The sequence below is a fragment of the Myotis myotis genome, unplaced genomic scaffold, assembly GCF_014108235.1.
Source record: "Myotis myotis isolate mMyoMyo1 unplaced genomic scaffold, mMyoMyo1.p scaffold_m19_p_5, whole genome shotgun sequence".
NCBI lineage: Eukaryota > Metazoa > Chordata > Mammalia > Chiroptera > Vespertilionidae > Myotis > Myotis myotis.
In genome coordinates, this window is record NW_023416357.1 from 23612584 (window position 1) to 23639430 (window position 26847).

At 38.4% G+C, this 26847-nt stretch overlaps 1 non-coding gene across 1 annotated transcript; it reads left to right on the forward strand.

Annotated features, from left to right (window-relative positions):
• Positions 1-4507: 4507 nt before the first annotated feature.
• On the forward strand, positions 4508-4643 carry LOC118657192. Its single transcript, XR_004967917.1, has one exon. It is a non-coding gene; the product is annotated as a small nucleolar RNA SNORA44 (small nucleolar RNA).
• Positions 4644-26847: the final 22204 nt, after the last annotated feature.

Sequence of the window (26847 nt, forward strand, 5' to 3'; positions counted from 1 at the left end):
ATTTGTTAATATTTACCACTATGTTAAGACATAGGTTAGTTAGAATAATGTTTAAAGTATTCAAAACACAATTTACCATTGGATGAAACAGTTGTATCTGTTGTTTCTCCTAACGTAGTTATTTTATAGCATTCAGCTGAGACAATAAGGAGTTTACACATATAATTTAATCACCACAACAAGTCTATGAATTAGCATTATTAGCCTCATTTAACGTGAAAGGGCTAAGTCACAAATATTATAAAATATCTGGCCCAAAGTATCCCTTGCGTTTTTTATTTCCTGCTGATAGCAGCTCTTTCCGTATACAGTTCCATTCAACTAGCAGAAAGTTCTTTTGAGGCTGCCCTTTTGCCTTTACTCAGAATGCCAATCATGAAATTTTAAAAAGTGTGTTTCAACCAAATTCACACCAATCTAAGGTAGGACATCAAAAAAGTAATTTAAGTGTTCAAGGACTTTTACAGTCTATTATACAAATTTGAGGTAATTGTATATGACACATGACAAACCACATTTAGCCAGTTCTTGTTCATACTTCCTAATGCACAACTGTAGGCACCTTTATAAAGCTGTTGTTTTTGGTATGTCTGGGAATTCTCGCAAACTTCTCACAAAATTCCAAACATAATTTTATTCCACCAGGTTGCAAGCCTAGTTATAAAGAGGCCAAATGTATGGGGGCATTTCTGTAGGCACTGGGATTTTCAAAATGAAAAAATAGATCAGGATGCTTCAGAACATAATAATAACAACAACAATTACAAGTGCCAATAATACAATAGTAATAGTGAGGAGGGGAAGGAGGAGTAGCAAGAGGGACAGACATTCTCCCTCTGTGTTTGGCACTCTGTTATGCTTTTTACATTCTTCATTGCCTCACTGTACTTTATAATAACATTAATGGGGGAGACTTATTCATACCCACTTTTAATGGATCCAGAGCAAGAGGTTTAGGGAAATTTACTGAAAATAACTTTTTTCTTGCCTATGAACTATTGCTCCAATAACCAGTATTCATCTGAAGCTAATGTCTTAAAAACTTTATTGTAGGTTCTAGGAGACTATTGAGAACTTACTACTTTTAGCAGAGACAGCTAATGGCTCTGCAGTATTGGTCTCCCTTTAATTATAATACTATTAAAACTCCAGATTTAAGTTGGGCCATTGCTGGCCTATTTCAGTTCTCTTAAGCAGTTGACAACTGTCATGCAGACCTTAAATGGATGTTTATAATAGATATTCATAATGTTCCAAAGGTAAAATAACCTCCGTGTCCATCCACAGGTGAAAGCATAAATAAGTCATGTATGTTTTAAAATAAATTAGGTCTAGCCAAACCATGGTGTCTCAGTGGTTGAGTGTGGACCCATGAAGCAGGAGGTCATGGTTTGATTCCCCTAAGGGGCACATGCTCAGGTTGCAGGTTCTACCCCTGGTGGTGGGCATGCAAGAGGCAGCCAATCCATGATTCTCTCTCATCATTGGTGCTTCTATCTCTTTCTCCCCTCCCTTCCTCTCTGAAAATCAATAAAAAATATATTTAGAAAAGAAATAAGAAGTTAGGTCTATAAAAAAACACTATGACAACACAAACATGTTGGCCTTGGTATTGCTATTTTGCAGTCAAATGCTCTACCACTGAGCTATACCCCCCGTATTGCTATTTTGAAGAAAAAATAAAGTTAAATTCTTTGTCAAGAGAAAACAAATGGGATTTGCTGACATGATGAGAAAAGAAAAATTAATAAAGAGTTCAAGATCTTGAGATTGTTGATTGGGTGAGTGATGATACCATTAAACAAAACAGGAAGCATGAAGATGGATCAGGACTACTGGGAGGACAGTGATGAGTTTAGTTTTTGTTGAATTAGATTGAATTGCTGATGAAACATTTAAACTGGGTTGCCCCATGTAAGGAGAAGATTGAGTCTGTTCAGCAACTGAAACAGATTCTTTATGAGCATAATATCTTTTCTCTAAAATTTTCTACAACCATTAGAGAAAGTTATGCATGTGAAATAAAGTCATAATGCAGTATTTAGGGTTCCCATTTGTAATGGATGATGGTTTTGTTTTTTGTTTGTTTGTTTTCTTTGGTTTTTCCTTTACCACATATGGAAAATATCTCTGGGTAATGAAATGATACTTCTTTGTTGTTGTTTTTTTGTACATTTTCAAGTTTAACCATTATAAGCCAAGTATCATAGTGACTCATGTGCTTTTTCATATAGTATCTATATCCAGAGAAAATGAAATACTTTGCACCTAACTATCATCTACTCATCCATTAGGAAAATGCAAAAATTTTTTATGTTAAACATAAATTATATGTTCTTCTCTTTTTATTCTTACTTTTGACAGGCAATCTATTAAGGAACTTCCTAAATATATATATATATATATATATATATATATATATATATATATGTAAATATATATTAAAATTGATTAATTTGAATCAAAATTATAAAAATGTTTGATTCAAGTTGTTTTGTATTTTAAGTTATGAAATAGCATTCAAATATTTTTACATTCTGATTTTATACCATAGGGTTATATAAAGTAAACCTCACAATGCCCTTTGTTTATATTTATGGATATGAACATTTCACTGGTTAAAAACCAAAAACTGAGCATCTGTATTCATTATCCAACTTCCTTACTTTTTGTTGTTGTTGTTACTTTTTAAGTCTCTTGTTCTCATTGCTGTTGGGATTTTTACCCCAGGTATAAATAAATAGGTGTGAATCCCGCCAATTCTGGGTGATTGATCTCTGCATTACCAGACAGCTCACAACATTATCTAGTAATTATACCATTCAGACACAGAGATTGTATTATTTCAAATTGCCTGGAAGGATAACAATTTATCAAACTTGCTGAAAGAAGAGCCTCTTTGCCTTAAAGTGATCACTTTTCTCTCTGTTCAGTTGCTTTATCTAATAGAATGAGTCCAGAAGGCTTTCATCTACTGTCTTTTCCTACTCCTTTCATTTTTATTCTCTTTGGTCATTAAGCAGTTGAAAGAAGATAGACAATGTTTCCTGTCATATTTTTATCTTACTCTCTGTCAGGACAACAGAGCTTCAGATTCTATAATTTGATACCAAAGCACAAGACAGGTTAAGCAATAGGATTTCAGAGTGCCTCGACCAAACTCATAGCTGTTCTATACCATTGAGTTTTCCAAGACACATTTAATTATGAAAAGAATGCTATAAAAATAAAAATACTATAAATCAGAGAGGTTAGTTTCTAATTGAATCCTGCTAAATTTTTAATGAGAAAAACATTATATATTTCTGAGATCTAGGAAAAGGAATAAAACCTAAATTACAAATTATGACCATGACTTGTCAGTACGAACACACTCTTGCTTCTCAAGGATAGTTATTTACTCTTCTTTTAGTTACAGTATAACTGACAGTGATGTTATGCACAGATATTTCACGTTGAATATTGGGACATTGAGAGATGGGAAAGAAATGGCCAAAACTTTGGAAAACCATGACCTAAAAAGAAAGGTTACAGATTATTATGAACCTCGTTTTCCAAAGGAAGGAATCATTGCCATATGATAAAGCAGAATGTTACTGGTTAATGTTTCAACTTGACTGAGCTAATGGGATGCCCAAGAAGCTGGTAAAACATCATTCCTGAGTGTTTGTTTGAGGGTGATTCTGGCGGAGATTAGCATTTAAATGAGTAGGACTGGTTAAAGAAGAGCGCCTTGAGGAATGCAGGTGGACATCACCCAACCTGTTGAGAAACTAAATAGAACAAAAAGGTAGAGAAAGGAAGAATTTGAATTTTGTTGGAACTAGGACACCCATCTTCTCCTGCCCTCAGACAAAGGCACTCTGGTTCTTGGCCCTCAGACTTGGATGGGGACTTACACCATCAGCCTTCCCCACAATATTCCAGCCTTTGGACTCAGACCCAGACTTAAACCACTGGCACCCCTGGTTCCAGGCCTTTGGACTGGGACTAAATTACATCACTGGCTTTCCTGGATCTCTGGTTGCTGACAGCGGATCATTGGACTTGGCCTCCACGACAACCACATGAGCCAGTTCCCGTAATAAATCCCTTCTTATATATCTACGTGTATTGGTTCTGTTTCTCTGGGGAACCCTGACTAATCCTGAGGGCTTTTCAAGTGTATCTTAAAACAGATGGGTTAAGGTAACTCAAGAGCTTTCTGACATTGAAAAGCTGTGAAGAGAGATAAAGGCAGCAAAGAATATTGAGAAGGAACATATAATATTAGAATGAAGGTTGCCCAACTCTGTAAATGTACCATAAACCATTGAATTGTACTCTTTAAGTGGGTGAGCTGTGGGATACGTATACATCATTTTTCAGTAAAGGTGTCTTTAAAAATATGTGAATTTATCACTTTCATTTAAAAATAAATTCTACAAATTCACTTTTCAAATATATGTTACCTTTTATTGCTATTTTAATCCCCCCAAAAGTTAAAATGGGAGGTAAAATATATAACTAGTATTGCCCAAAGGACTCTTAAGAAAATATGATGTGTAGCCATGGGATCTCCAACTGCACTCGAGAGCAACCTGGAGAGACTGTGACAGCTCAGCTCAGGTCAACTGCCTCTGCCACTCACCTTTTTTATAAGATATATATATATATATATTAAATTATTTTTCATGTTTGATATTGGCAGATCTAGCTTTAAATAAATTGCAGCTATTTATAAACACATTCTAATTAATGTACATTAATTAAGCATCATTATGTTTAAAATATAGCACTATTTTTTTCTTCCCTGATGACAAAGATCACTCTATTATATAGCTCTCTCTCTCTCTCTCTCTCTCTCTCTCTCTCTCTCTCTCTATATATATATATATATATATATATATATATATATAGACTTTTTAGTCTTGTTTCCCACTTTTGTCCTTACATGATATTATTTTACTTTCCCTCTTATATTCCCTGTGAGATGTCAATTATTAACAAGAGATGTGGTCCTACAAACAAAACTCAAGAAAGAAACAAACAAATAAAATAAGCAGCTGTTGTCATCACATATCTGTTGTGTCCATTGTCTAAGCTCAAGCTGCCTTATTTGTTACTGCAAAACAAAGTTATTTCTAAATTTCCCCAATTGCTCTACAGTATAAGAAATATTTTTGCATAATAAAGAAATAGTGGAGTTTCATACAGCACAAAATGTTGCTAGAGTCCATATCATAACAGTTAATAATTAAGATGCATTCCTAAATTATAAAATATATTATAGTAATCTCCATAACACCAAGATCAAACTGATTACATTGAAATTAAAAACACCTGGTGTTCCATTTGTCCTCCTAAGGAGGGTTTAAACCCAGACCTCCTCACAGGTTCTAGGAGGCCATGCCAAGAGGAAGGGCCCCCTTGGTGCAATTCAATGCCACTATGTATTTTTATTTTTTTAACTCTGACAGTGGCACTTGGGAGCATGCTGTTCCACAGCAGGTGGGATTTTTAATGCTCAGTCATCTTGTGACAGTGGATGGATCCAGCAAAAGCAGTCCCTCTGAGGTATATTTAATGTGAGAAAAAATCCTGGCTTAAGGCCTATAATTGTTGTAAGTGAGGGAGATAAAAGTCAATTTACAGAGTTAAATCAAAATGAGTTAAATAGCAGGCTGAGGCACTCACACTGAAATATATTTACACCCTTCCAATTTTGTTTGTGTTTCTAAACTTCACTTATAATCTTACTCTGTTATACATGCACTTTTATCTATCACTTTTCTTCCAAGGAATACAGAATGCCGTACCATCAGTCATCAAAATAGGCTTGGAAGACACAAAAAGTTATTGCCATTTTCCTTTTGCAGATAAAAAAGAAAATTGAAGGGAAGGCTAAGTGATTTTTCCTCCTAGATCTCTTCAAGAAGTCACTGGTAAAATCAAGAAGGGTTTTATGGTCTCTTGAGACCCACATCCACAAGAGTGAGATGAAACTGTGGGATAACAATATAAACAGAATTCAAATGAGCTGTCAATGATGTCCAAATTTCTCTGGCTCCTCTGTCAGGCACAAAGAAAAAAAAAAAAAAAGCTGACACTATTTATCAAAATGTGCCCTTTTGTGTTTATACTAATACATTTTTGAAACTGCAAGAGCTAGAACGAGTACATTTATCTATGGTTTATACATAATCATATTTTTAATTATTTATTCTCAAATGTACTGTTTTCCCCCATAAATTTCCATTCTGATTTCTCTTTTTGAATATTCACAATTCTGAATTCATAATTCTATCATTTTTAATATCTTTTCTGATTATGTTAAAATTACAGGGGGACTTTACTCTTTTCAGAAATGTAGAAAGACTCAATATGTAAAACTACATTTTACAAACATATATAGTTACCTTTGAAGTGAATTGACTATTTTTTGAATACCTATCTTTCTTTTAACAAAACAAAATGGGCCAAAACCAGTTTGGCTCAGTGGATAGAGCGTCGGCCTGCGGACTGAAGGGTCCCAGGTTCGATTCCGGTCAAGGGCATGTACCTGGTTTGCGGGCACATCCCCAGTAGGAGATGTGCAGGAGGCAGCTGATGGATGTTTCTCTCTCATCGATGTTTCTAACTCTCTATCTCTCTCCCTTCCTCTCTGTAAAAAATCAATAAAAATATATATAAAAAAAAACAAAACAAAACAAAACAAAACAAAATGGACTTCTGGTTTCAGATAAGAGATGTGGAGTTGGAATGAGTGTTGCTCCTACCTTTATAATAGGGGAAGTACTGGGCAAACTGAAAATTATCTTTCCTTAAAGCCATGAGAAAAAAATGACATCACAGGACAAGCAACTAACCTTAAATCTGAAGGGAGACGGGCATTTGCTGGGAGAAACAAAGTCCCAACATTTGTTTACTGGGGCAAATGCTGTGAAATGCCATCTAAGCCAGCAAAATGATTAAGCTAGAATGTTTAATAAATTGCTAAAGGCCAAGTGTTGAAAAGTGTAATAGTGTGACGACCCTGAAGTCTGCAGACATGTGTGGATGGCAACCTCCTGCAGGTTTCTCTCTTTGATGACCACCTGGTGCTCACAGAGAAGATGAAGAGAGGTTATTAAGCCAGAAAAGAGTAAAATTAAGTCAAAACTTGGATCCCTGCATAGAAATGATGAGCTTCAGAAATGAAATCTGTAATGATAAAATATACATCTTTTAATTTTAACTGCTCTAAAATAAAACCTTTGCAGCAAAAGTTATAACATGTATTATGTGTATAGCATTTGAAAAGTGAAAGGCTTCACTATCATGGCACAAAAATTGTGAGGGAATTATTTGGAATATACTATTACAAATCTCTTACAAATACTACTATTTAAGGTTGAATTCAGAATATTTCAAAATGTCTGTTGCAAACCAAGGTAACCATTTTAAAAACTTGAGGAGAAATAGGGATATATTGTCAGGGTAAATAGCGATATTGCATGATGGTCAATTCTCAGAACGTTTCAATCCTAATTATATATCCTATATAATAAAGAGCTAATATGCTAATTAGACCAAAGGTAGAACGACCTTCTGGAACAACCAACAGAGGGACCGGACAGGGCTGCAGCCCAGGTGGCCAGGGCTGCGAGGCAGCAGCCGAGGCGTCCAGGGCTGCGAGGACCTACCCTTGCATGAATTTCATGCATCGGGCCTCTAATGTGATATATAATTGAACTTAAAGTACATGGAATAAAAACAGATATGAAAGGAGGAACAGATAAATCCATAATTAGAGTTGAAGACTTCAACACTCCCCTTTCAGTAATTAATAGATCAATTAGGCAAAAGATCAGTTCAGATATAGGTGACCTGAACAACACTTTTGGCCAATGTGATCTATTTGACACTTGAACCCAACACCCAACAACAGAATATACATTCCTCTCCAGTGCACAGGGAGCATTCCCCAGGAAGGACCATCTTCTGTTCACAACTCAAATTTAACAAATTTAAAATAATTGAATCATACAATTTGCATTCTGAAAACATAACATAATTAAACCTGAAACATTAATTAAAAAAATCCCAAATATTTGGAAATTAAGAAAATATACCTAAATAACCTAAAGGAAAAATGGAAGTTTAAAGGAAAATTTAAAATATTTTGAAATAAAAATAAATTAATACAACACGTTAAAATGTTGTATGGGGTACAGGTAAAGCAGTGATCAGAAAAAAACTTACAGCATTAAATTCTTATATTAGAAAATAATATGTAAAATCTGTAACAAAAGTCTCTTATGTTACTATAAACTTGAGAAAGATAACCACGTTAAATACAAAGCAAGCAAAAAGTCAAGGAATAATGAAGACCAGAACAGAAATCAATAAAATCAAAAACAGAAAAATAGAGAAAATTCAATGAAAACAAAGTCTATCTCTTTGAAAAGACAATGCTATTGATACATTTCTAGCCAGGATGGCACTGAATAAATATACAGTTGACATTATACTTACGGTGAGAGACTTCCCAAAGAGAGAAGAGACCAAGAATGTCCCCACTTAGGACTTCTACATAATGTGATAAAGGTAGAGCTAGCCAGTGTAAAAGGAAAGAAAACACAGGCATATGGATTGGAAAGAAAATGTAATCTATATATAAAATATAATCTAGAAAGACATTGCTAGAATTAATGAATGAATTGAACAACACAACAGCATTCAAGATCAACATACAAATTTCAACCCTATTTCTGCATGTCGGCAGTATACATTAAGAGTACACTTTTATTACCAGGTAGGAAAACACAGAACTGTGCAACTAGTTGCAAAATGAGTTTAGATGAAGATTTTGAAAATGGTTTGTTGGAATAAAATTTATGCAGAGTAAACATTGTGAAAAAAATCAATACTTGTTTCCAGAGAAGGAAATGTCTCTTGTCATATCTGTTTACATCTCATTGCACTACATTATGTGGTTTGAAATGACTTAACATACAAAAAAATAAGACATTTTAGAAAACAAACACAAGTCATAATATTCAAGAAACACTTTTGTCACAGTGTTTTTATTTGAGAAATAAATGGATAAACACAGGTTTTTATCACTGCAATGATCAAAATAATATGAACTTAGCAAAGTCTTTTCAAGAATAATTATAAAATTTGGACAGACTTAAAATGACTAAAGAAGTTGATAATATTATCTGAAAACAGCATTGCATTCCGAAGGACCTATTCAGGTTCCCCAGAATAATCAACTTTCTAAAAGTCAACTGTGCCCTATAATATACCCTAAACATGGGAGTGACATCTATCATAGTTGCTGCCATGAGGAATTGGGTGTGGATGCCAAGGGGTGGGAGACCTTGGGAGTCAGTTTATAATTGTGCCTGCCATTATGCAAGGGAGAGAGTAACCTGGTTTACAGGTTTGGCTTAGTATTCAGAAATTTAAAGAAAAAGCCCAGTGCAGGAAAATGAAATGTATTATAATCATGAGTAAGCAATATTATAGGAGGGGACTCCAAATAAGAGGGATACGAAAAAATCTAGTATGAATTGCTCTGAGAAGAACGAGGGGAAAAGGTGATAAAAATGAAGCATATTAAGTAAAGAACAGACTAAAATTGATACACATAAATTCTTCTCTTTTACCCTTCCTTACATTTCAAGGACAGTGGATCATACCATAGTGCTTGGAATAAATAGTCAATAAATAGTTTCAGTATTTCTGTCTGCTCCATTCCTAACTGAGATACCAAATCAACATCATTATACTTTCACTTTCCACTATTTACATAATAAAACATTAGCTATTAAAAGGTCCCAAGTTATACTAAACAAGAATCTAACATTTTCAATTTTAAAAGAAAGGAAATGAAGGCCCAGACAATCTGGTACTCAGGTAATCTGTTACTCATATTCACTCATAAACTTAATTAGTCAGCTGTTTCCATGGTTCCTATATCAGGGATCTTTTAGCACTCCATGGTTACCACCAGAGTCACTGTATATGCATCTCATGGTTCATTTGATCTGTATATGTAAATACACGAACATATACACTACTTATGTGACTGTACATGGAATATACATGCAAATATATTCCATGCATCAGAAATTTATTTTAATACTTGTTACTATTTATCTCTTTATTTCAAGGTATTAAGTAAATGTACCATCTAATCCTATCTAATAAAAGAGAAACATGGTAATTAGCCATACCTCCACTACCCTTCCCATTGACTAATAAGGGCGATATGCAAATTAACTGCCAGCCAAGATGGTGGCCGGCAGCCAGGCAACTTGAAGCGAACATGAGGCTTGCTTGCTTCAGTGACGGAGGACTTCAACGTTCCCTGCCTGCTGCTGCTAGCCTCTGAGCTTGCAGTTTGAAACATTGTTACAAATATAGAAGCTAAACAAAACCCAAGAAACCTGCTTTCAGCGAGCCGGGATCTCAGAGCTGGAGTTGAAACAGTGTTTCGATTATAGAACCCAAACAAACCAGATACCTGCTTTCAGCAGCAGAGGCCTAAGAGTTGGAGCCAAGCCTCAGAGCTAAAGATGGCCCAGAATTAAAAAAGAAAAGAAAAAAGAAAAAAAGGAGCGTTTGGGAGCTTCAGTCACCCGCCAGCCTGAAAACAGCCCTCAGCCCCTCACCCAGACTGGCCAGGCACCCCAGTGGGGACCCCCACCCTGAAGGGTGTGTGATCAGCTGCAAACAGCCATCATCCCCTCACCCAGGCTGGCCAGGCACTCCAGTGGGGGCCCCTACCCTGATCCAGGACACCCTTCAGGGCAAACCAGCCGGCCCCTACCTGTGCACCAGGCCTCTATCCTATATAGTAAAAGGGTAATATGCCTCCCAGCACCGGGATCAGCGGAGCCACGAGACCTCCTGGCACCGGGATCAGCATGACAGGGGGCAGCGCCCAAACCCCCTGATTGCCCTGCGGCTCTGTGTGTGACAGGGGGCGGGGCCACAACCTCCCTATCCACCCTGCTCTGTTCGTGACAGGGGAAGGCACCCCAACCCCCTGATCGGCCCTGCTCTGTGCATGACAGGGGTGAGCTCCTCAACCCCCTGATTGGCCCTGCTCTGTGCGTGACAGGGTATGGAGCCCCAACCCCCTGATGGGCCCTGCTCTTTGAGTGACAGGGGGGAGCTCCCCAACCCCCTGATTGACCCTGCTCTGTGCATGACAGGAGGCAGCGCCCCAACCTCCCCATCAACCCTGCCTGAGTGTGACAGGGGGCGGTGCCCCAACCCCCCAATCGGCCCTACCCTGAGCGTGACTGAGGTTGGCATCGCAACCTCCCTATCCGCCCTGCTCTGTGCATGACAGGGGGTGGCGCCCCAACTCCCTAATCAGCCCTGCTCTGAGCCCGACCAGGGGCTACACCTAGGGATTAGACCTGCCCTTTGCCACCCGGGAGCAGGCCTAAGCCAGCTGGTCGTTTTCTCCTGAGGGGTCACAGACTGTGAGAGGGCACAGGCCGGGATGAGGGGCCACCCCTCCCCCCTGAGTGCACAAATTTTTGTGCACCGGGCTTCTAGTTGTACTATAATTGCAAAAATTATTTATGTCATTTCACATAACGAGTACATTTTTGTTATTGTTGTATGCTTTTTTTTTAATCTTTATTGTTGAAAGTATTACAGATGTCCCCTTTTCCCCCCATTGATACCTTCTAGCCTACACCTACCCCTTGCCTAAGGCATTCACCACACTATTGTTTGTGTCCATGAATTATGCATATAAGCATACTAGTACTAGTTCTTTGGTTAATCTTTTCCCACCCACCCAAACCCCTACCCTCAACCCCCTTAAGTCCTAAAGTCTGTTCCATTCTCCTATGTCTTTGGATCTATTTTGTTCATCCATTTATTTTGTTCTTTAGATACCACATATGAGTGAGATCATGTGATACTTGTCTTTCTCTGACTGGCTTATTTCACTTAGCATAATACTTTCCAGGTCACTCCATGCTGTCTCAAAGGATATGAAATTCTTCTTTTTTACACTTGCATAGCTTTCCATGGCATAATTATAGCACAGCTTTTTTATCCATTCATCTACTGATAGGCACTTGGGCTGTTTCCACATCTTAGCTATGGTAAATTGTGCTGCTATGGACATAGGGATGCATATCTTCTTTCTGACTGGTGTTTTGGGTTTCTTTGATATATTCCAAGAAGTAGGATCACTGTACTTTTTATATAGAGTATCAGTGAAAAATATGTTGATATATAAAAAGAAACACACAAAATTTTTAAAAATCTGGGATAAGTTAAACAACTAATGAACATCAATTGGTACTTCTTAAAAATTATTAAATTCATTAGTTTTTTTCATATTGCCCCTCATTTTCTTAGTCCAACATTAAATTTCAATTGCTGGCATCTCTTAACATATATCAGAAACCTGATTTTCCTAAGTTAGTGGTTGACATCAAACATTTTCATTATTTTGAAATTACAAATGAGGAATGCACTTATAATAAAATCTGAATTAAAGAAACTTACAAACTGGCCTATATTGAAATATCACACATAGCCTCAGAGACAATATAAAGATGCTCCTGTCAGTTGATCCGCCAAAATGCTTCTTACAAGATTTCTGCCTTTTAGACTCATCTACTCCTGATCTACTCCAGCAACATGCCATCAACTACCCAAGTGCAGGTCAGGGCTTTGCTACATATCTGTGTCTAGGCACCTTCCACATGCTTTTAGAACAGCATATATTTAGCTTTTCATAACAAGCATCACAATATATCCTCTCTAATAAAAGTATAATATGCAAATTGACTGAACAGTGGAACGACCATCTGGATGACCATCCGGGACCACGCTATGACACCATTGGTGCCACGCCAGCCAAGGTGGGTGTGATGAGATTGGTTGGGGGCCCGGACATCACCCCATGATCACCCTGCAGAGGAAGGCCCAGGCCACTGGCCTGCAGGACAATCAATTGGGGGGCTCCATGATTGCCCCAAAGAGGGAGGCCCAGACCACCGACCAGCGGGCTGCGGCAGGTGAGCAGGGCCTCCCTCTGTGAGGTAAGCCCGGGTCTCGGGTGCCAGAGGGAAGCTGGTGCCAGCAGTCAGGGGAAGGAAGGCCTACCCTTGCATGAATTTCGTGCATTGGGCCTCTAGTATATATATAAAAGGCTAATATGCTAAGTGTCCTTCCCACCTTTCGACTGGTCGCTATGATGCACACTGACCAACAGGCAGCAGAAGTTCAATGCAGGAGCTGCAGTGACGTGCACAGAGAAATGGCACCGCAGACCTGGCACCCAGAAAGAAACATCCAGCTTCCCCCAAGTGGGACACCACCCTGGAATGACACCCCACCAAATCTCAGCCCATGCTGCCAAAATCCAATGGTGCAAAATGCAACCCATCGCCCAGCCTTGAAACTGTAGCTTTGGGTACTGGGTAATGACATCACGTAGCAACATCCAGCTTCCTCTCCTTAGTGACTAGCCTTCTTGGAGTTCCAGGAACACAGGTGGAAACATTTTACACTTTAACCAAATGTCTGTGAAGCATTTTCCTGTGCCTCATCTCATTTGATCCTCACAGAAGTCCTGGAGTAGGTAGATAGGAGACTCAATGGAATCCTATTTTCTTTTTATTAGCTGGAAAATGGAGATTTAGAAAGCTTAGAAACTTGACCCGACTGAAAAGAAGTAAGAAATGGTGGACCTTGAAAATTACCTCAGGTTTTCTCACTGTGCAGAATATAGTCAAACACTGCTATAGTTAAATAGTTTACCCTTTGTTTTCCCTGCATGATCTACAATAATGATCTGCTTCATATTGATATTTACTGATGTGTTGCTGCCAGTTACCTGAAAGAGAAGTTGGGGTGCTTCACTGGGCTAGAAAAAGTTTAGCTACATCAGAAAGCAGGTCTAATTAAACAAATTTATTCTATATCTATAAAAAGCTAAGTTGACTCACACATGTACGATACATATAAAGCTCTCCCTGATGCCAATCATACGCGTGTGTTTCCTTCTGTCATTGTGAATCATGAATTTGGTTGCCACTTCTATTATAGAGAAAGGGTGAATAGCAATATTAAACTATTTCTTCTAATTAATTTCCTTTCTATGTGCACAAATTCATGCACCAGGCCACTAGTGTATGTGTGTGTGTGTGTGTGTGTGTGTGTGTGTGTGTGTGTGTGTGTGTGTATGGTGTCATTGTCCTGTTATTCACTGCTCCTTATGTGGGAGGAGCTACATCCTCAACTCCTGGCTATAAGCTTGTTCAAATTATTTGATTAAAGTAAAGGAATGTGAGCCAAAGTGATACTATCCCAGGTATTAGTTGAAACTTTAAAGTTTGTGTTTGTCTATCAGCCATCTTGCTCTGCCATGAGAGAAACCTGTTCCAAGTAGAAGCTGCTTTGTAAGTCTAGGTTCTAGACTGGGAAACCACAGGCAGCAAAATGATTGCAGGCTGACAGAGCTCAGCAGAACTGCAGCAGGCCAAGCTGACTTACAGCCATGAAAAAATGATGTGACTGAGAAGTAAATTCTGCTCTTGTAAGCCATTAAGATTTGTGTGCTCCTTTGTTACTGCAGCAAATTTGACTGATATGCAAGGCAACCAAATTTTTGGTGAAATTGATATGCTATTCTCTGTGAATTCAAATAATATTTACTTAGCCTCAGTGTTGCAAGCACAAGTATAACTCTGTGGATATAAAGATTTTTTAAAGAGACATCCTTTTTTATTGCTTATAATAAAATGGATATTGCTGTAGTAGAGAAACATTTACAATAGAATGTGATAAATGCCACAGTATAATTATATCCTGCTTTACATTTATGTGGAGTCAGAGGCTCACCTAACTCTACCTAAGACAGAAATACGGAATTTGGAGAAAGATTTGCAGAACAGGTAATAACTAACCTGAATTTTGAAGGTAAACAAAGGTTCATTGAAAGGACGAATCAAGGAAATATATTAGAGACATATGGTGACATAGGAATAAGAGTGAAGAATGGGATGTACATGGCGATTGTAAATCAGTCCTAGAAACCTGGGTTGTTGGTAGTTACTGTGCAAAAATGTCGGTCAGTGCCAAATTAAAATAGGCCTTTCTCATTGCACTAACGATCTTGCAATTTACCCATAAGATGAAAAATGGATTATAGATCCAGGGAGAAAGAGATAAGCGGATTCTAAAAGTGCATACAAGAATGGGAACTAAAACACTGTCATTGGGCAATTAGAGAAATAAGTTTCCTGCTTGCTTTGGAGAAGAAAGACCAGTGAGAATTTAGTTTCACTCAGATGCACAAATGTTAGTGTTAGCCAAGGAGCAGAGATGATATTGATGTCATTGCATCCACCCTGGGAGGCTAACCGGAGGCCCCACCATACTTCCCAAGTTCTTGCTAAGACACAAAATTTAGAAATCTGCACAGCTGAGCCAAGGTCAAAGTTCAGGAAAAAAGAGCAACACTGCAGCTTCTCTAAGTCACATTTTCCCAAGGGTAACCCTGAATCTAAGCCTAGGTCCTGTGATCAAGATAAAGGGAAGGTGACAGATACTTGCCAGGGGTGAGGGTGAGTGGAGGGAGGTTAGGAAGGAATTTTAGATATGGACATTTTTTCATCTTTGCATTATTTTTGTCCACATATCCAACACATTTCCCTCATAGATTTTTAACTCCACAAGGTTCATTCTAAATTTGTTTGAACCAAACAGGCACTATGGAAGCACCAATTGTATCTTGTTCTGGAAATATGGAATAAGCCAGAGGCTTGCACGATATTAATCATTAGGAAATAAAACATTTTATCTTACGTTTTCTCTAAATAAGATGGAGGAAAGGAGATAGGACATCTATGAGAATTGAGATCTGCCAATGGTTGTAGTGGTGAAGTGGGTAATTTATTATATAAAGAGAAAGGCTTAAACCTTTCTTAAGCAATACACATATTCAAAAGTATATATATTTTATGTCCTATTTCACAGAATAGGAGAAAGATAACATCATGAAGCTATAACAATCAGAGTAACAATAAAGTGACTTTGTCATCTCAAGGACTTGAAAAATATGGAGAACAGCCCAGAAGATTTTCTTGAACAACAGAAATCCTATGAATCCAGCCTTTAATGTATAACCAGACTTCCCTCGACACCAGGGTTGCTTACAAAAAGATGCACAAAATATTTCCTTTTTTTTGCCACCATCAAGGAAAAAAATTGATTTTTATAGAAACTGCTAGATCCAAGTTTACCAATAATGAGAATAATGACAAACTAACAATGTTGCAAGTTTTAAAATAGGAATTTATTACTGCTCCAACTTTCAAGTAAAAATAAAAGAAATAAGTGTTTCCATTTCCTATTTCCAAAGGATGACAAATTAATCCTGTTTCTGTCAGTGAAAATAAAGAAATGATTTAACTTTTCTGAGAGTCACTTGTTTAAAATGTCAGGAAAGAGAACTCAAGGAGGAGAAGGTCTTGAAATCAAGAAGACAGAAAGGGTTGAAGAGGAAAGACTCGCAAATCCACAAAGCATACAGCTGTCTTAGGAGGAACATTGACAGGAGAATTAGAAAATAATAATGATAAAAAAGAACCAGCGTGACTGGCTTGGCTCAGTGGATAGAGCTTCAGCCTGTGGACTGAAAGGTCGCAGGTTCGATTCCAGTCAAGGGCATGTACATGGGTTGCGGGCACATCCCCAGTGGGGGGTGTGCAGGAGGCATCCGACCAATGTTTCTCTCTCACCGATGTTTCTAACTCTCTATCCCTCTCCCTTCCTCTCTGTAAAAAATCAATAAAGTATATTTAAAAAAAAAAAAACCCAACAAAGTAAGCAGAGCTTTGATGAAGAGACATCTAATTCCAATTGTGAGCGGGGGCTCTGAGCTCCCCAAAAAGAATGGTGATAAAAACCAAGGCAGATCGATCAAAAATAGGAGACAGGGGAATGGCTAGCACATCGATTTGAGAGACAACCTTAACTCAGAAAGTGTGTGAGATCAGTACAGTACTGTCTGCATAAAGCATTGTGTGTGGGAGAAGGCATGGCCCATGGCTGAGCCTGGTACCCAAAACTTAAAGTTTTCTGAGTATAAAATTTCAGGCTATTCAGAGGTAACCACCACAACTTCAAAACAAGAACCAAAGGAAGTGTTTAATTATAATAAATTTTATAGAGATGTCTCTGTGTATGTGGGGGTAAGGTCTGCGTAGTTGACCCACATTTGCCTGTATAAACAGGGTGTGGAATTTTAAAAAAATTACATTTTATGCTCATAAATCAAATGAGATTAGAGAACTGCCAAAGATACAATAAATGGATGGAAGGATGTGATAAAAAGACGAGCATGTCCGTTATAACTAGTTTTATTTTTTTTCCTGCGCATGTCTTATTTTCTGCTTCACATCCAAAACTCCATGACAAAGAACACCTTCTGAACTGAGTCCTTTCTTTGGTTTTGCCTGTCAATTACTTTCTATAGCAGCTACTCGTTCTCTTCCCTTCCACAGTAATATTTACGGCTCATGAGTCTGGAGGTTAAGGAAGCAAGTACTTGTCTGCATGCCATGAATTAATGCTGTCTGGAGAAAATTCATTACCCTGTCTTCACACCCTGGAAAGAAATAATAATAACAAAATCGCTGTCATTTTCGGTGTCCTTTGCCAGCCGAGGCTGATGTGTAACAGCAGGTGCTTTAGAAAGAAGCAATGTCGGCACTTGGAAAGGCTGGCCAGCACAGCTCTGTCCTTTTTTGCTTAAGGAAACGGCATCGTTTCCTTCAATGTTGGACTGTCAAAAGGAATTTTTCCGGCATAGCTCAGGCAAACAAAGTGGCACAACATGAAAACAATTTCAGAACCAGGAATTGAAGAATTTGAGAACATCACAGGAGAAGCATGTTTAATGATCTGTCTTTGAATAAACTTGCCAATCATAAAATTCCCTGGCCTTTTATTATTTCTACTTGTTAGGGTTAAGGTTGTATATATCAAAGGCTGAGTTTATAGGATTTCTGTTGCTCAGAAGTCTTCTGGGCTGTTTTTCACTTTCTTCGAGTTCTTTTTGAAATGGCAATCACTTTACTGTTGCTCTGATTGCTATAGCATCATGATGTTATCCACCTTGTGACTTTTCCGTGAAATAGGAAATCAAATATGAATACATTACTTTTGAATGTGTGTATCTGCTTAAGGAGGGTTTAAGGCTTTCTCTTTATAAGATAAATTACCCACTTCACCACTACAACTATTGGCAGAGTATTTACTCCCAATTCTTGTAAATGTCCTGTCTCCTTTTCTCAATATTGTTTAGAGAAAACTTAACATAAACTATTTTATTTTCTTATGTTTAATACTGTGGCAAGTCTTCAGAGACAAGGCATGGAGGTGTGAAATATACACAGGTATACCATTGATAAATGTAAAAATGGAAGTTAAAAAGAGGAGATCTGATGCTAGACATTCTTTTCTTGATAAATTTTTATCTACACTAATAAAAGAGAAAAATGGTAATTGGCGTACGGCGATACCGTTTTCATTGGCTAATCAGGGCTATATGCAAATTAACTGCCAACTAAGATTGGCAGTTAACTGCCAACAAGATGGCGGTTAATTTGCATATGTAGGCACAATGCAGGGAGGCGAAAGGGAAAGCAGGAAGAAGCCCCCTGCCACTGACAGTGATCAGAAACCCAGGGGGGAGCTAAGAGCTGGGGGCGCCTTTGCCCTGCCCCCCAGCCATGATCGGAGAATCAGGCGCCTTTGCCGCCCTGGCCAGTGATAGCAGGAAGTAGGGGTGGAGCCAGCGATGGGAGCTGGGCACGGTCGAAGCTGGCAGTCCCGGGAGCTAGGGGTCCCTTGCCTGGGCCTAAAGCGAAGCCCACGATCGCGGCGCCCCCCGCTGCCACTGCAGGTCCCCGCTGCCCGGGCCGGACGCCTAGGCCAGAGGCGTTAGGCTTGGGCAGGGGCGGAGCCTGCAACCGCGGGGAGCTGGGGGTCCCCTGCCCAGGCCTGACACCTCTGCCGGAGGCCTCAGGCCTGGTCAAGGGGCCGATCCGGTGATTGGTGATCGGAGGGTGATGAGGGTCAACTCCTCTGGCCAAGGCATCAGGCCTGGGTGGGGGGCGGAGCCGGGGATTGGGGGGATATGATGGTCCCCTTGCCCAGGCCTGAAGCCTGGGTCAGAGGCGTCAGGCTTGGGCGGGGGGTGGAGCAAGCGATCAGAGGGAGATGGGGGTCCCCTGCCCAGGCATGATTCCTGGGTCAGAGGCCTCAGGCCTGGGCGGGGGCCAGAGCCAGTGATCGGGAGGAGATGGGAGTCCCCTGTCCAAGCCTGACACCTCTGGCGGAAGCGTCAGGCCTGGACAAGGGGCCGATCAGGCGATCGGAGGGTGATGGGTGTCAACGCCTGAGGGCTCCCAGTATGTGAGAGGGGGCAGGCTGGGCTGAGGGACACTCCCCCCCACCCCACACACCCAGTGCACGAATTTTGTGCACCGGGCCCCTAGTAACTATATAATTGCAGTGTGTTTCTTTGTTTGAAATTGTATATCTGTTGCATTGGGAATGATTCTTTTTCTCATTTAGCTCAAAGCTTGCCAGGTAACAAGAAGAAGCACCGAGTCTGTCTTGAGGACCAGCGGAGGAGAAACAGGGGCTACAGATAGCTAGCATTATTCACTTATCCACCCTCAATACTAGACATTTGGGTTGTTTCCAGTTTGAGATTATAATGATTAACGTTGTCATTAAAAACATGTGTGTACATGTATGTGTGTATAAATGAATGCACACACACATGCATTTAGGTTGAGTATATGCCTAGAAGGCTATACTTCAAAGTATACCTTGAAAGTGTGTAGGTTAGGCTTTAATAGATAATGACAGTTTTCAAAATAGTTGTTCCAGTTTACACTTCTACTGGCTATATTTGGCAGTTTCAGTTGGTCCATATCCTCACCAATACTCCCAATCGTCTGTCTTTCTCATTAGGGCCCTTTCGGCTCTACTCTACTGCTGATTTCTCTATTTTCAATCTGCACCAATTACCTTATGAGACTAAGATCCCCACGGAGCAAAGAGAATTAATTATCTTTCTTATTATGCCTGAATGTCTGTCTGTCTCTCCGTTGGCTCTGTCTATCAAAGCAAGCAATCTTTCCAAATCTTCAAAAATCATAATGTGAAGGAAATAAAGGAAACGGTATACATCCGACACCTCTTAGTATGGCTGCAGCTGTACTTTGAATATAAGAACTGCTTTGACAGAACACATTTTTACTCTTAGTTCTGGGACAAAGTATTTTTTCATGTGATGAATTAGATTTAGAGTTTCTGACTTACCTGTTCTTGAAATATTTTTAGCATTATGTTTATAGTCCCAGCTTTCCTCACTCACTCTGGTGGAGAAGGAAGGGATCCCTCACACCAACACTGTAATCGATTTACTCAAATATAACAGGTTTATTTTTATGGAGAATTGCATTATTTCATTTCAGAAAATATTCATTTACAAGAACTCTGCCACTTAAAAAAAATAACAGATTATAATTCAAATCTAAGCTATTTCTCTTTCAGATGTATGCGTGTTATACGCTTGATGAGAATTTTGTGCCCTCAACGACAAAATACAATAACTTATGAAATCTCTGTCATTGCTTTCTGAAGTTACTCCTCATTCTGAGTATATCTAGGGGTCACACCCTTAGGGGCTTTATGACCATAAACCCAGCAATGCACAAAAAGGAGCTCTTGAGCGGTGATAAAAGGGACTCCTATCACTCAGGAAATTCCTAGGGTTTTAGGAGTTTTGTGCCAGGGACCCAAAACAAAGACCACATATGTTTTCATTATACCCCAATTATATAAAATATTCTTATTATTTTACTACTAGAGGCTTGATGCATAAAATTCCTGCAAGGGGCTCAGCCCTCACAGCCCCAGCTTCATCTGGAAGTTTTTCTGGAAGGATGTCCAGAGGTCGTTTAACTGTCTGGTCTAATTAGCATATTATGCTTTTAGTATTATAGATACTTTCTTGGAATGTAGGCACCCACCATACTGTCAGGACAGCCAAGTATCTGTGTGGAGAGACTTATATGACGATAAACCAGGCTCTCTGCTGATTGCCTTAGCTCAGATAGCAGCTACCATGCAACACAGACTTTCAGCCATGTGAGTGAGGATATTTTGGATTTTCCAGTTATTCTTGCACTCCTTCCATACCTTATGAACCTGAAGAATGAGATCAACCTACAGATTTATGAACGAATACAGTGAAGGTTGGTTTAAACCACTAAACATTGGAGTGTATTTTCATGCAGTAATAAATTATTGAAACAGACTCTAATCAAATGTAAGTATGTGCCAATTTCTTCCTGGCCTCTTAGTTATGTACCATTACTCACATTTTCAATATCTGTTTCACTATATATTTCAATATTCATCTTGGTATGAAATTCATCTTAGACACCCCTATGCTTTTTTGTCTGGAAGGGGAATTTTTAATATGACCTTGTATAATAATGATCTGTGTACTTTATTATATTTCTGCCTCTAAAGTTATATCATTTTAGGGTACTTCTGGGTCTAGTTCATCTGAGAAGACTCCACCCACCCCCAGTAATGCCCTGCTCCCACACATCCCAGGACATTGCCCTCTATGTGACAGAAGCCAATAGATAGTTGTGTTGAATAGGATTAAAAGCTGATTCTGTTGTAGTAAACTAAGTAGACATCTTATGGATAATAGTTTTTACTCTATGTTACCACTGCTTCTGATAGTCACCTAGAAATAAAACCAGATTGCTGTGTTCTTTGGATAATCTGACCCGGGGAAATATGTCAGCTCAACAGCTGCTCTAATATTAAAGCTTAATGTCCTTTTCATCTTCTCTTGTATTGAATTAATTCAGGTGACATTGGTTAATAAAATTATATAGGTTTCAGGGGTACAATTCTATAATACATCATCTTTATATTGTATTGTAGGTTCACCATCTGGAACAGGTATTTTTGACCTTTGATCCTTGATATAAATCTAGCCAGAGTATCAAGTCACTTTAAAAATAAGGAATTTGTAGTCCAGGAAATTTAGAAAAGTGTTTAAAGTCATTCAATTACTAATAAAATAAACTAACTGGAACTTAGAATGTTATAACTCAATGCCTATGTAGTTGCACTGAAAGTCCATGATAAACCACCTCCAAAATGCATAAAAAAACTCCGAAAATGTTTGGAGGAGAGAAGAGCCAGATATTATGTTTTTAACTAAATATAGTACATAGATTCCTTCCAACCCTCAATTACTACTGTCCTCAAAGTAATTCCTCTCAATAGTCACAGATTTTCCATTTATTTTTCTTAGAACCCTTTTCCTGGCTGCAGACAGCTCAATTCTCCTTTTATCCTCATACTAGAAGCCTGGTGCACGAATTTGTGAATGCTGGGATCCAACCCCAGCAGGTCCAGGGGTTCCCAAAGGCGTAGACGAAGTCGGCGAAGAAGGGAGGACATGGAGACAGTGTTCAGTTGATCAGCAGCCTAGCCAGGATCTCCAGCCAGGATCTCCAGCCAAGTTCTGGTCTGGATCTCCAGAGAGGTTCTGCTGTTTATTGTCTTGTTACATCCGTATTTATACCAGTTGATTTTAATCCTGTCAATTTCTATTACAAAGGTTAGGGCGTTTCTTATCTCCATTCCAGAGAGTAAAGATTATGTAGCTTAAGCATGATTGTTTGTAGTTAAAGTGATTAACTACCCGCCTGGCACTTAGTTAAGGAGTTTCATCCCCTCCCTAACTTCAGGGAAAAATCCCTACCTGGGGAAACAACCTTTCTCGGAGAGGTGGCCTTGGTTAAAACACACAGCGCTAAGGGGAGCAAACATATTAAGAACACTATGCTATATACGCCAGGTCCCTTGAAACATATGCTGTGCAGATGTTTCTTTCCTGCAACGACTGTGTCAAGCAGCAAGGATGGACCGGCTTCTGGCATGTGAACCAGTGGGGTCCCTCAGACTGGCCTGCGAGATCAGGCCGAAACTGGCTCTCTGACATCCCCCAAGTGGTCCCGGATTGCCAGAGGGCACAGGCCAGGCAGAGGGACCCCATGGGTGCACAATCGGGGCCTAGCAGGGATGCAGAAGATTGGCCAGCCAGGGAGGGACCGCAAGAAGGCTCCAGGGCATGCCAGCTCATATCCCTCAGTCCTGATTGGCCAGACCCCAGCAACAAGCTAACCTACCAGTCAAAGCATCTGCCCTGGTGGTCAGTGCACACCATAGTGAGCGGTTGAGCAGCCTTAGCATATCATTAGCATATTATGCTTTGATTAGTTGAATGGATGATTGGACATTTAGCATATTAGGCTTTTATTATATAGGATGGTGGAAAGAGTGAATGAGCTCTCTGGGGTCTCCTAGATAAGGACACTAATCCCTTTCCTGAGAGCTCCACCCTTAGGTTAATACCATCCCAAAAGCCCCAGGTCCAAATAACATCACCTTTGGGTGTTAGGATTTCAACACAGGAGTTTTGGTGGGATACAAACAATCTGTCAGTAAATGAATAACTGTACATAAACTGAAGCAACATTTCTCATACTATGTGATATGTGCTATGATACCCAGAGAGACCTTGCAAAATGTTTCTTGGTTTTTCAGTAGATATTGAAGATGATGACTATCATTTAAACAGTTGAAAAAACTCCACAACTTTAGTATAGTCATCTTTATTTGAAGAAAAGATGTCGTCAGGCCTATCATGTTTGAAAACTTTAATAAAATTGCAGAAATATTTAATGACAAAATGACAAAAACTTTATAAACATATTTAAAAGAATATATTTGACTTTAAAGTAGATGAAATTTAAAAAAATAAATTATTTCCATAATCTACCCTCCAATATTTTTGGAGCCATTCATTGACTTCAAAATATTATTGAAAATATCAGTAGTGAATATACTTTCTTGAATTCAAAGACAGCTAGCGGCATTAACAATTGTAATAAAATTGATTTAAGCAAGATTTGAGAGATTCTCAAGTTCTCAAAAGCCTCTAAAATTATATTGATTAATAGTTTTAAATTTCTTCGCTTTTATAATTAAGCTTGACATTTAGCAAAATTTCTCAAAAGTAGTACCTTTGAGTATATAGGAACTTAAATATATGTTATCTTTTAACTCACATTATATATGTCCTAGCATTTTTTGCCTTCTTCTTACTCCATTATTTTCCTAAATAAGAAACCCAAATTTTTAAATTATAACACATGTTTTAACTTTATTTAATAATGTTTTATATTGTTATATAATCTATTTTTCAAGCTAAAGTGTTTTAAGAACCTGATGCTTTGCTATTTTTATTAATACAATCTTCAATTTAGCAATATTTTATGAATGGATACTGGTATTAATCTGATATACATAGCCAACTTTCTGAATTAATTAATCTCTAATAAACAAATTATTTGATACATGAATTTTTTGCTCATTATATAACTGAGCATACAATTATATTATAGTAACACATTTCAAAAATAGATTTTATAAAACACTTTGAAGTCACTAAAATTCTGCACATAAGGTTTCTATACGATACAAATATTTATCACAATCTTTACTTCAACTATGTGGGACTCGGAGTATGGTGGGGGAGTAAATATAATAATATCTGCTAGGGGCCTGGTATAGTGATATACACCATTCACACTTAATACAGAAAAGAGTCACATGAATAATGAATATTTGATTAATTCTGTAAGTCTCAAATCTGTGTTTTTCCCATCCCTTCCTTCCTCAGATCTACCTGGCCATCCTGCCTTGTGCCATGATTTATTGACCCATAGAACTTGTCAATATTGTAATTAGCTGAAACGTATTGTAGGAGATGAAAATTTTTCCCTTCTTCCCTTCTGTGTTCTATGGTTGGCCTAATAATTAAGTTGACATAAAAGAGATTAATAGGAGAAAAGCAAATTTCATTTCATACATATTGGAACTCATAGAAATATGTGATCAAGAAGTGAACAAAGCAGGAACCTTTTATACACATTAGACAAAGAAAGAATAAATTTGTGAAGAATTGACAAGACAACTGGATTTAGGCTTGGGGTAATAAATTATTGTAGAAGTAACATGGCTTGTTTATACAGCCTTCTCAGCTCTTTTTTATTTTTAAATGTTTATGTATATATATTTTATTGATTTCAGAGAGGAAAAGAGAGAGACAGAGAGAGAGAGAGAGATCAATGATGAGAGAGAATCATTGATTGGCTGCCTCCTGCATGCCCCCTAATGGGGATCGAGCCCACAACCAAGGTATGTGCTCTTGACCAGAATCAAACCTAGGGCCCTTCAGTCTGCAGGCCAACACTCTATCCACTGAGCCAAACAAGCTAGGATGCCTTCTCAGCTCTTAATCCCTTATTTGTGGAATCATTGAGGAATAGGGGCTTGAAAACAATTTTTTTTTTTTCTTTTTGTATTAGAGATAGAAAACCTACTAATTTTTCCTATTTAGGAAAATTCTCTACTTACTCCTTAAATGGTATCATCTCCTACTTAAGAAAGGTACTTTAAAATAAAAGAGAAATGTAAGTTATGCCGATTAGTATCACAAAGAAACACTACTAGTAGCTGTCTAGTCAAGTAAGTTATCCTGCTTGATACCCTGTGCCACCCACACTCATGCCCTCGGAAGATGAACACCTAAAGACTTTAATAAAACAAAATGTTATCATGAAGGATTTCAAGGCAAGAGAGAGGATAAGGACAAGACCCTTAGGATTCAATGTTTCACACACAGTAATATTAGTTTTCCTTTTTACAAAGCCAAGTAGTTCTAAAAGAGTTATAAATAGTGCCTCATAGCAGTTGTAGCTTGCATATGAAAGAACAGCTTTGAAAATATGTGCGTACTTTACAAAGGCCCCTTGGTTATAAATCAGAAACACCCATGTATCACAGACAGAAGAATCCTGTTGATGTCTGTGCTCATTTATCACCACACACAGAGTGGTCTACTCGGTACAGAGAAATCGGAATCTTAAGTTCTATGACCTGGATTCAAGAATCCTTTCTTCCATTTACCAAGTTTGAGAATTTAGAAAATTTATTTCATTAACTTAATTAGTTGGAGGGGCATAACTGCAATAACAAATAAAAACAAATATAGGATCCCAGCCCAGAAATACTTTAATTATTACCTCGTCTGAGTAAGTAAATGTGTGGCGCTTTAGGTCCCCTCCACGCAGTCATTCAGATAGCCTGGCTGACCAACGTGCTGTCATTTTCAAAAAAGGGCTTTCTGATTTCTGATTTCTTTAAAAGTTTCTATTCCAACCATAATAATAACAACAAAACATCATGGACAAGGGCTTATGGGATAGTTATAAAACTGCACTGGAAATAACACACAGTACCTCTACACCTATATGAAAATTCCGCTGGTCCAATTTAGTCATGTGGACACAATGAATTTTATAGGAAAGATAGTCCCAAGACCAAATCAAAAAAGCAAACAAAAACAAAACACAAATTTGAGTAAACTGCTATTACACTGCCACACCACCCAGACTCATTTTTCTCACAAGTATATTTAGAAAATTAATTCCCCATGAGCATTAAACTCAGTTAATCTACCTAGGAGTTTGGTACCTTGTTGGTGTCAAATATAGTTATTTTTTCCTCTAGTATGTCCTTAAATATACAAATGAGGAAGACCCAGGTTTTGAGTCCTCAGATTGTATTCTGAGCATATTCATAATTCTCTTTTGATTGAAGTGCTTTTGGAAAAGATATATAAATTGGGTCTCTGTTTAGTTTATACACTATTGT